The sequence below is a fragment of the Halyomorpha halys genome, unplaced genomic scaffold, assembly GCF_000696795.3.
Source record: "Halyomorpha halys isolate HHAL.00 unplaced genomic scaffold, Hhal_1.1 Scaffold588.1, whole genome shotgun sequence".
NCBI lineage: Eukaryota > Metazoa > Arthropoda > Insecta > Hemiptera > Pentatomidae > Halyomorpha > Halyomorpha halys.
In genome coordinates, this window is record NW_027110173.1 from 815,707 (window position 1) to 825,496 (window position 9,790).

General features: G+C 30.4%; 1 protein-coding gene across 5 annotated transcripts in view; it reads left to right on the forward strand.

Annotated features, from left to right (window-relative positions):
* Positions 1-9,790, forward strand: part of LOC112210356 (uncharacterized) — a 493,390-nt gene that overhangs the window by 170,645 nt on the left and 312,955 nt on the right. Inside the window, exon 1 of one of the 5 annotated variants that reach the window (XM_067048335.1) lies at positions 5,231-5,285. The exons of the other annotated variants lie outside the window; for them this stretch is intronic. The gene's annotated coding sequence lies outside the window, so the exon portion shown is untranslated. Of the gene's footprint in view, positions 1-5,230; positions 5,286-9,790 lie in introns of those variants that run through there. 5 annotated transcript variants of the gene reach the window in all.

The window sequence follows — 9,790 nt, forward strand, 5'->3', positions numbered from 1 at the left end:
AAAATAAATTCACTCCCACATCTATTTTTGTTCTAAGAAAATGGAAAAAAAAAATTAATAAATATTGTTGCCACCTCTTTACATTTACTGTATGTACATTTAAAGAAATGGGTTTAGACTATAATATTTTTGGATTGTATATAAATATATATATATTAAAAATTTCACATACAATTGTGTATTATCAAATAGGAAACAAGTGTTTTATCTTTTGCTCTATTTCATATTTATTTATTATTCTTTTTCTCTCCTCTTAAATGCAAGCTCTGTTGAAACCCTAGGTCATAGTTGGCCATGTTCGCTCTTAATAAATAGTTTTTGTACTATTTGAGCTGCTTTTTAACCGCACCAGGAAGAATTTTTTATTTTCATCATTAGTTATTATAGTAAGAAATTTTCTTCTGCAAAGGTTGGTAAAAATTTCATTCCATCGTTAAATACATATTTGCATATGCAAAATTTCAAACGGAAATTGGCTATACTGGTCATTTTTTGTATATAAATCCTCAAAAATAAACAAATTATAAAAGAGGATCATGGAATTGTTGAATGTACAATAAAACCTTTTTCTATTAGAAAAATATTTACATACGTTCAGATATGTTTGATGGTATTTGTAACCATAAAATTTTTTGGAAGAAGGAAAGAGAGACATTAACAAATTAATAAGTAATCATTATCGATCAAATCTACCCAAATCCTGATAAAAAAAAAGTTAGTTCCAGAATAACAGTAAACATTACTTAATCCTGGAATAATTAAATTAATGTTTTATTTCTTTATTATTTATTGATAAATATTATAATCTGCCATGAACAGTAATAGTGATAAATGATCACATTAATAGCAAATTTAAAAAGAATAAGTAAACAATTATAATTTATGAATGTAAAAGTGATTTCTGGTATTCGTTGGGATCGGTCTAAATTAATTAATTTTGATGCTACTCTGTAAGGATACTTTTATTTATTTATAAATATGTTTAAATCATAGAACTGATATAGTTATATGTTCTAATATATTCAGGGGTCTCATCACGGCAACATGTGAGTGAGTGGCTCTTTGGCATTTCGCTTCTTGATGACATTATATCTTTTTAAATGTAATTGCTAATTGAAACTTCTATTAAAAAGGGGACTAATCTGGCAACAGTTTGCGATCGTACCCAATATACCTCCTTGTACAACCTTCTGTCAAGCAACAGTTCGTTCTTCCTTACTCATACACACCATATGTTTTATTAATAATGTTTTAAAAAGAAACATGAGTAGGTTTTGTATTTATTTATTGACTCGACTTTTATAAATTATTTCATTTATAAAATTTGGAAATCGCAACTGTTAACAACCTAGCATGCCAATTCAATTTCTAGCTAGAGTAATTTTTCCTCTATCTAAGAAGTTCCACAATTAAGTAACTACTTTGCCACTTATTTCTCACCTTCCATCTAATCGCCATTTGTTTAAGTGGAATCGCTAAACTGCTAAGGCCAAGTTGATAAATCATTCGACATTCCCCACATTAGCGCTATCAGTTACTAGGAAGTGTTACACAACACTAATAGTGGATAACCTAGTAGCATTTAGCATTTAGCTCCAATATATCAGCGAGTCTTTAGCTCTGATTTAAGGTCATTTCGTTGATTTATAAACGGGTCTCTCGCTGAATCTAGGGACCTTGGATTCGGTTTAATTACCTGTTGTAGCTTAATGACCTTTTATTTCTTATCTTTATAAATCGGTCCGAGTTTCTAGTTTTATACCTAGTGTGATATAGTTAATAAAATTAAAATGTGATATTATGTATTATAATATAATATATATAATTATGATATTAAATTTCGACTTGATATACAGATTGGATGTATACTTTTTATTTTTAAATTATTACTATCTTCAGTTATATTTTTATTTATTGATTTATTTTTGTACCTATTTAACTACTTTGAAAATGATATTTTACAAAAAATATAATAAATAGAACAAACATCAGATGTTGCTTCTCAATATTAATGAATGATTATATGATGAAAATGACCTGACTTAAGCCATAAAATTGGTTGTTCTAGCTCAAGCCCTCAAGTGATATATAACCTAGGACTATGAATTACGCCGTGATTACATAGGCGATGTAGTTCAGTTTAAGCCAGAACTCATGTTCCATTGTCCCGCTTAGACAACCAGAGCAAAGGATAACCCTTGGAGTACAAGAGCTGACCCGACAGGACGGGACTCCGACATCTTGTTACGCTCTCTTGGGGAGCAGTTTACGAGCACATACGATCGCAATTCATCAGACATGCTGCGGCAAGGTCCGAGGTGATGCTCGTAGACCACGATCCGGGACCTGTCATTAGCCCATTGCGCAAGCAGATGGTGCCATTATGTCATTGATCTGCGGTTTGCTGTGGCGCAATTGCCCTACGTGCTGGCCAAATTACCTACTGCGCCGGAATCACATCTCTCCCACGTGGCACTTTCTCTGTCTCCCTAATGCGCGCCCTTGGATTGTAATCCTTTGTTCCTATTGTTGGTTTTATTATTATCTATTGTCAGTGCCAGGCTCATCCTATATGGGTCGTGTATTTAATGAGGCGTGTATTATTGGACTTTTGTCGGGTTTTCTCTGGCAATATGTTGCAATGTTGAGGATTATATAGCTATCTCGTTAATGATATAGGAATCAGCGCGCTTGGGACCAAAGCATTTATTATAATCTTCCCTGATATTACATGGGTTCAACATAAAGGAAGATTTTATGGTATGAAATAAATAGTCCTTTGTAATAACATCGGCTGGAACCGGCTCATTCCATCTGTGGTCAAGAAAAACAAAAATAGTTTTCAACTTTTTATTGTTTGCCAATGCAGATATTTATCAGGGTTAAAATAAAACGATACATACTAGGTAGAACTGATATAAGAAAATAAAAGTGATAAATAAATTAAACAAAAATAAATGTGGAGGTATATATATACTAATACCATCATATAAACAAACTAATGTAAATCAAAATAGTAAGCAAGTTAATAATGAAAAAAAAAATATTAACTCTTTCTAATTTATATATCATCTATCATCTATACATTGAAAAAATCTTAATTACGTTATATTAAAATAAGTCATTTTACTTGTATTTTTGGTTGTTTAACTATGTCTCTAATTGTTAACATATTAGTTTTCTTATTAATGTCGTGTTTAAATGTTACATATGTTATTTGGTCTCTCTGATAATCACAGTTTAACATTGAACGCCTATCTCTATTTAAATATCAAATATTAATTATTTAAAGAGAGTTTGGTAGGTCCTTCAGGCTTGGCTGGTGACACTGGGAGCGTTTGTTTTTCTGACCTAATAATCTTTCATTGCGTTCCCTAAAAATTAATCTTGCCACTGTGATTTTAACAGATTTAATTACATTTTGCTCGACCAGATATTTTACGACTGTTTTATGATTTTTATGGAAACATTGACATTACGAACGTATTCCATAATACATTACATTATGGAAATAGTTGAATTCCCAACTCTTTCCCCATCTCGTGATAATATCTTGAGACACAGTTGGCTGCAGGTTGCTAATAGAGGACGAAGTGTCACAATATCCTCGTTAGACAAGCGCATGAGTGAGCCCCGACAGGAGGCCCCGATTGGAGGTCCCGAGCTTCAGAGCAGCCACAAATTACACGAACCTCGGTCACGACTCCAGAAATGGGCAACTAATGAGATAAATCTTGCGGCTGACGCATTGCTAACCTTTCAACGCCACTTTATATCTCTTCTCTTCTTTATTCTTCTATTTTATTTTCACAATTGTTTCTATTTTACAGTTAAATGGATGTTCGTGGGGCTATCGTGTTTATATAAATTATATCATTGTGAACATTGTATAGTCAATTGTTATTAATGATGTACATCCCTGCAAAGTGAGGCGAAACGTTGCTTAGTTTTTATATTATTATTTTTAATCTTTATTGACCGCCACTTGGACTATCTTCTTATTTCTGACCTCTCTTAAATAACTTAAAGTCATCTCGATATTCTGAGTATTGAATTGTATCACTTGTAACAGTTATACTCCTTTTTCAATGCCTTAGATCTCTTACTGATTTTAGAAAATATTGGAATACCTTTTCTTTTTTTAATTATCAATATTCCACAAACGCATAATTTTAAAGTTTTAAATTATAAAAATACTGATTATCTTGGATAAAATATTTCTATCTAACATAGGACTTAATAAGCCAAAACGTAATAATTATTTTTTAAATAAATTAAATCGTATCCTTGTTAAGTCTCAAAACTCTTTATTATAACAACAGTTTAACGTTTCGGCCATTTAAGATTGTCCTTGAGGATGGCCGAATTGGCCGAAACGTTATACTGTTGTTATAATAAAGAGTGTTGAGACTTAACAAGGATAAATAAATTTATAATATTATATATAAAGTAATAATTATTGTTTATTCTCTCTCAAGGTCAAAAGGCTTTGATACCCCTCCTTAAGGTGTTCATTTTAAGATCTCCTTCTTAATTCCCTCGGAATAGTCCCACCTCCCACCCGACTGCTTTTCAATATTTTCTGTAAAAAAAAAAATAAACCTTTAGTCTTATCATTTTCTTTAAAAACACATTTATATGACTATTAAGCACTATTTGATTTATTTTAACCATATAATTAATTTCTCTCGTTATATTATTAATAAATTCTGAAAACTCAATATTTTCTAATAATTTAAAATTAAACACATAGATGTAACTGTCACCTAAGCTTCATTCTTAATTTGAATGGGCAATAAATGCTTGTTAATCATAAATAACTTATTTAAAGCTAATACTCAGTTCCCACTCCTAGCTTTCTAATAAATTAATTTTAATCATTCGTGGCGAATTAGCATAATAGCATTATGCCTCATACTTTTACTTTATGGCTCATCCTTATACTTCAAAGAACATCCGAAGTATGAGTAGTTTCTTCACGAGTCATTTCCATGTCTTATTACATTAACTCATCACTTGCCTTATTTACTTTTTAAAGCCTTAACAGAACTTGGCTACTGCCATCTTATTTATCTTACTAATTTTAAATGTTATGTTAGGCGTGTGCACGCTTGCTTCCACAGCCATACACACCTACATAAAATACAGCACATACAAGTTAATAAAACAATGTAAATTAAAATGTTAAAATAAAAAATTAATTAAATTTATTTCTAATGTTTTTTTCCAGGTATGAGGAATTTCTCATAGTGCTTTGGGATTATTAGTAGATGTCCTATAGGAAGGTAACATTTTTTTTATTACATAAATATCTCTGAGTGCAATATTTTACTTAATTCGAGTTATGGAATGATTTTATAGATGTTGCTACTTAATACCATCTTTAAAGTTTTTTTTATAAATAATAAACTTATTTTATTTTAATTAAATCATTAAACATGGCCTAATGTTCAATATTGGTAACCTTTTGAAATTATTTTTGAAGTGCCTAATTTCCCAAATATGTATGCTTAAATAATTTCGTAACAATGATACAAAGTCCCTCAATTTTTTTGGTTTATATTTAAAGAATTAACTGACTGGTCAATTTATAAATTGTATTAATAGTTGTTATGTATGCAGCAATGCAATAAGTTTGGGAAAACTATAATATTTTCTTTTAAAACGTAAACTTTATTTGATCCAGTCTCACAACAAGCTGTATTTCTTCAACGTTTCAGCCATTTGGCCATTATCTATTTTACTTACATATTATCTATCAACAATAATACTGTTTTCACTATTATACTTTAAAATTAATGTATCCGAGTTTAAATTTTTTTCTATTTTACGCTACCATGCCTGAGTCAAATCATCTTTAAAAAGAATTATATCTTTAAATTAATGTCTCTAAGATGTGTTATGTAGTTTAATTTTTTATTTGTTATATTCTTTGATAAATTCTCAAAATAGTTTTAAAGCAATCTGCTAACTAAATCACCTTTTCAAGTAGTTGATAAAGCCTTCAAGTTCTCAAGGTTAGCACTTAGTTATCAGTAAGTTCTTGTGTATAATTAATATAGAAGAGAACTACTTAACGAACTCAACTTCGTCACAATATCTTCGGAGTACTCTGAAACGACGGCCTGTTTTATATGTATAGAATAAAAGAAAAAAGTAATGAAGTCTCTAATAATAAAAAATGAAATCTTATGGAAAGTACTTAGCACATAAGATTTATATTATAATATTGATAAATGTTCTTATTTAATTTTGTAAACTATATAACTGTATATATAAAAAAAATAACGTTAATTAGAAATAAGCAATTAAAAATAATTACTTTAGTTAATAAAATCTTATGAAAAGTACATTTCACTCAAGATTTATTAAAAGATTTTTTTATTGTGCTTATTTTTCAAATCAAGCTTTTTAATATTTTAAATATAGGCAGTGACAATTTCCAGATCAGCTCGCATTAATTTTGCATAGTTCTTCAGAATAATGGTGTTTTTAAATTTATTTAATAATTTAATTATTTGTTCTGAAAACAGATGTATTTTCAATATTTAACCTTTGGGAGTTCCAATTTAGACATCAGACAACAAGCAGAACCACTTTTTCAGTAACGAAGATGTTTCCACTGTCAATTTCCTGCCTCAGTCTCCTCCCGTTCAGCCTTCAAGTTGTTTTTCTTCCTGAAGGAAGTTAGATCGATCTCTCAAGCTCCGTGATAGATCCGAATTCCCTGGAGAAGACTGGATTAATGATTTTAGCGGGATAACACATTAAGGGCAGATTAGGTTCGAGTCCCGTTTTAAATTGATAACGTTCTTTTTCCAATCTCAAGTAGAAGGTAGGTTTCGTAATTTATTTTCCCGATGATTGACGGTTCATTTTCCCAGTTTTTCTATTCTCTCCCCCTCTCTAAATCTCAAGTGCTGAAGATAAATGCATAAAGGAACATTACTCTATGCTATGGATTATACTTTTTTTTTACCGTTTTACAGGTAATTCCCATGGAACATACAATGTAGTAAAGAATACTTCAAATTTCTGAAATGTGATAGTAAATCAATATCGTATTTACTATATCTTATTTCAATCTTTATCTGTGGATTAGAGCAAAAACAATCAATATCCGAATTCCAGTTTTCAAAAAAAAAAAAATTATGAACGAACCAGATTTTTCGGAACGAGGATAGACATACGTTGTACATGTTTACCTCATTATATAAATATTGAGTTACTGCTTAACGAATTCTAATCAGTTTATTTTTGCTATGATTATAATTGGATGGTCTTCATTGAAAGAAAATAGAACTTACTTTTGATGAAATCTTATGTTCTAAGTTTAAATACTGTACAAACTTTCGAACTTCAAAATTTGCATGCTGAAGTCACATAATATCCACATCCGGGGTGGATCATCTTAAAAAAATTTATTTTCATCTCAAATTTAGGTCTATTGTATTTCAAAATTATCAAATATCAGAACAACTTTACTAGTTTATCTCATATTTTAAGCCATCTGCTATGTTTAAGCCATGTGAAGTTGTAATCACATGTTGGCCTAAGATTACAACTACTGATCTATAAAAGTATTCTCCGTCTTTCTCTTTTCTACTATCCCATTGCTTTGTAAGATAGTATATACAAGTAAGAGACTATAATAATTTATAAAAAACATTTTAAAATGATTTGCTAGAAATAAGTCTGTTGAACAGGAAAAAATACTACATGATTTACTTACCCTGACCTAAAGGTGGAAAAAGGATTCAATTTTATGACTCGTTAAAATATTTTGCAAATCCTCAACTTTCAGTTTTCACACAGAAGTGGCTCCTCATTAATCGAAAGAAAAATTAAGGCACATATAAATTACTATATGAAATAGACTCGTTAAAATATTTTATAAACTCTCAGTTATTAAAAGTTAGTAGCTCTACGTTCCAGCCGGTTACTCACTGTCGGAAAAAATAGTTTTAAGGTGGATGAGAAACTAGCCTATCAAATAGGTGCGGAACTAATATTTCAAAATTCCTAAGGAAGACCTTATTTAATGTTTCTTACAAATGCAATTATTAAAAAAAAAGTTTTATAAACGCTCTTTTTATTTTTATGAATTATTAGAAACTATTTGAACTTTAACAAAAAAATGCAGTGTCGCTGTCTTAGTTAGTTAGTTAAAACAGTTAAAACGTCAATTAAGGTCTTCCTTAAGAACGCTCATAAATTCGGCCTCCATTTCGTAAACCTAGTCTATCAGAGATAAAACATGGGTAAGATTTAAACACAAAAAAATCTTAAAATTTATCTTATCTACGGTAAAAGGGAGTTAATCAATCATTTGTGTAAAGTCTGCTTAGAAATTGGTTTTATGGCGGAAGCAAAATAAAAAAGTGTTAAGTATATACTGGGAGAAGTACTACATCATCTATATTATTGTTGAAATGCATAGCTTATTTTTTTTTTACTGTTTGAACTTAAAAATTGATTTGGTATAAAAGTTTATTTATATTCTGTGATTTAAAAAAATATTTAGTACCACCCTAATTATATAAATAATGTTTTTAATTTCAAAAACATATCTGCATTGATAGTATTGTTCATAAAATATAAAAATGAATCAGATTATTATTATGTCTATATAAAATCTTTGATATTTTGTTATGTATATTTGATTCAGAGAATCTTTTTCTTGCCCTGACCTTTAAGTAGATGAAGGGACCAACTACGGTACCATGCACGATCCCCTACATCATGCGATGTGGGGTGTAGAAGACCTCCCGGGTAGCCTGGTTTTGTTCTTATTCCCCCCGAAGGTGTATTAATTTCCTCTTCAACACCCGAAGATATATCACCACGTGACCCACACCGGAGGAACGAATCATATGAGCGGTCAGGGTGTAGTTTTCCACGGTCATCCATCATGAAGACACGAGAACATCCCGACCCGTTGAATGGTGGACATTGTCGCTGACAACTCCTCGGAGAGTCCTCCTTACACAGATCTCTAGACTGATTGATGGCCTTTGATACTCATCGACACTTGGAAACCCGGGAAATAACACGCTCCTTAAGGCATTGTCCGTGTAAAAGAGATTAGATCTGGTGTCATTTAGCTTTGGTTAACTTTCCACCTATCTCTCGAGTCAAATATTAACAATCTTAGATACAGGCTCAGATAACTCTTTTAAGAAGTGCTTATAATTCCTTATCATCAATAGCCTTATAGCGGCTCACTTCTTTTTTTTTTTTTTTAGCAGATCTTAGGAAGAGTTAATTTTCATAAATTATTAGCGATACAGTCTTTTATAATTGTTCATAATTTTTTATTCATCCAAATAGAGACATCTTGTTTTCTTTTAAAGGAATCGACCCATACGACTAGCAGTTCTTTAACAGATTAAGATGGGCGGGGCGTATGGAAGTCTTCGCTATCATATTCTCTTTCCAAATTAAAAATAAGTGTTATTTTTTCGAATATACATACAATGCAGTCAGTGTTATACATAAACACATTTAAAACATAAATGAATCCATGTGATTGAACTCAAATTTTTAAAATAAGATTATATTAAATGTGAATAACTATTTTGGAATTTATGTTATTTTAAAATCAATTATTTTTGGGGCTCTATTATACTCGTACCATAAGGGTTGCTTTAAGTGTACATCTTTAACTTTCAATTTTTCTAGAAACGTTTCTGTACTTGTTGTTGTTGTCTGGGGCTTAAGGGCGCAAAACCCTGAGGTCATCAACGCCCATGTTTCGTGCTTTATATTTTATTTCTATAATTCTATTTCA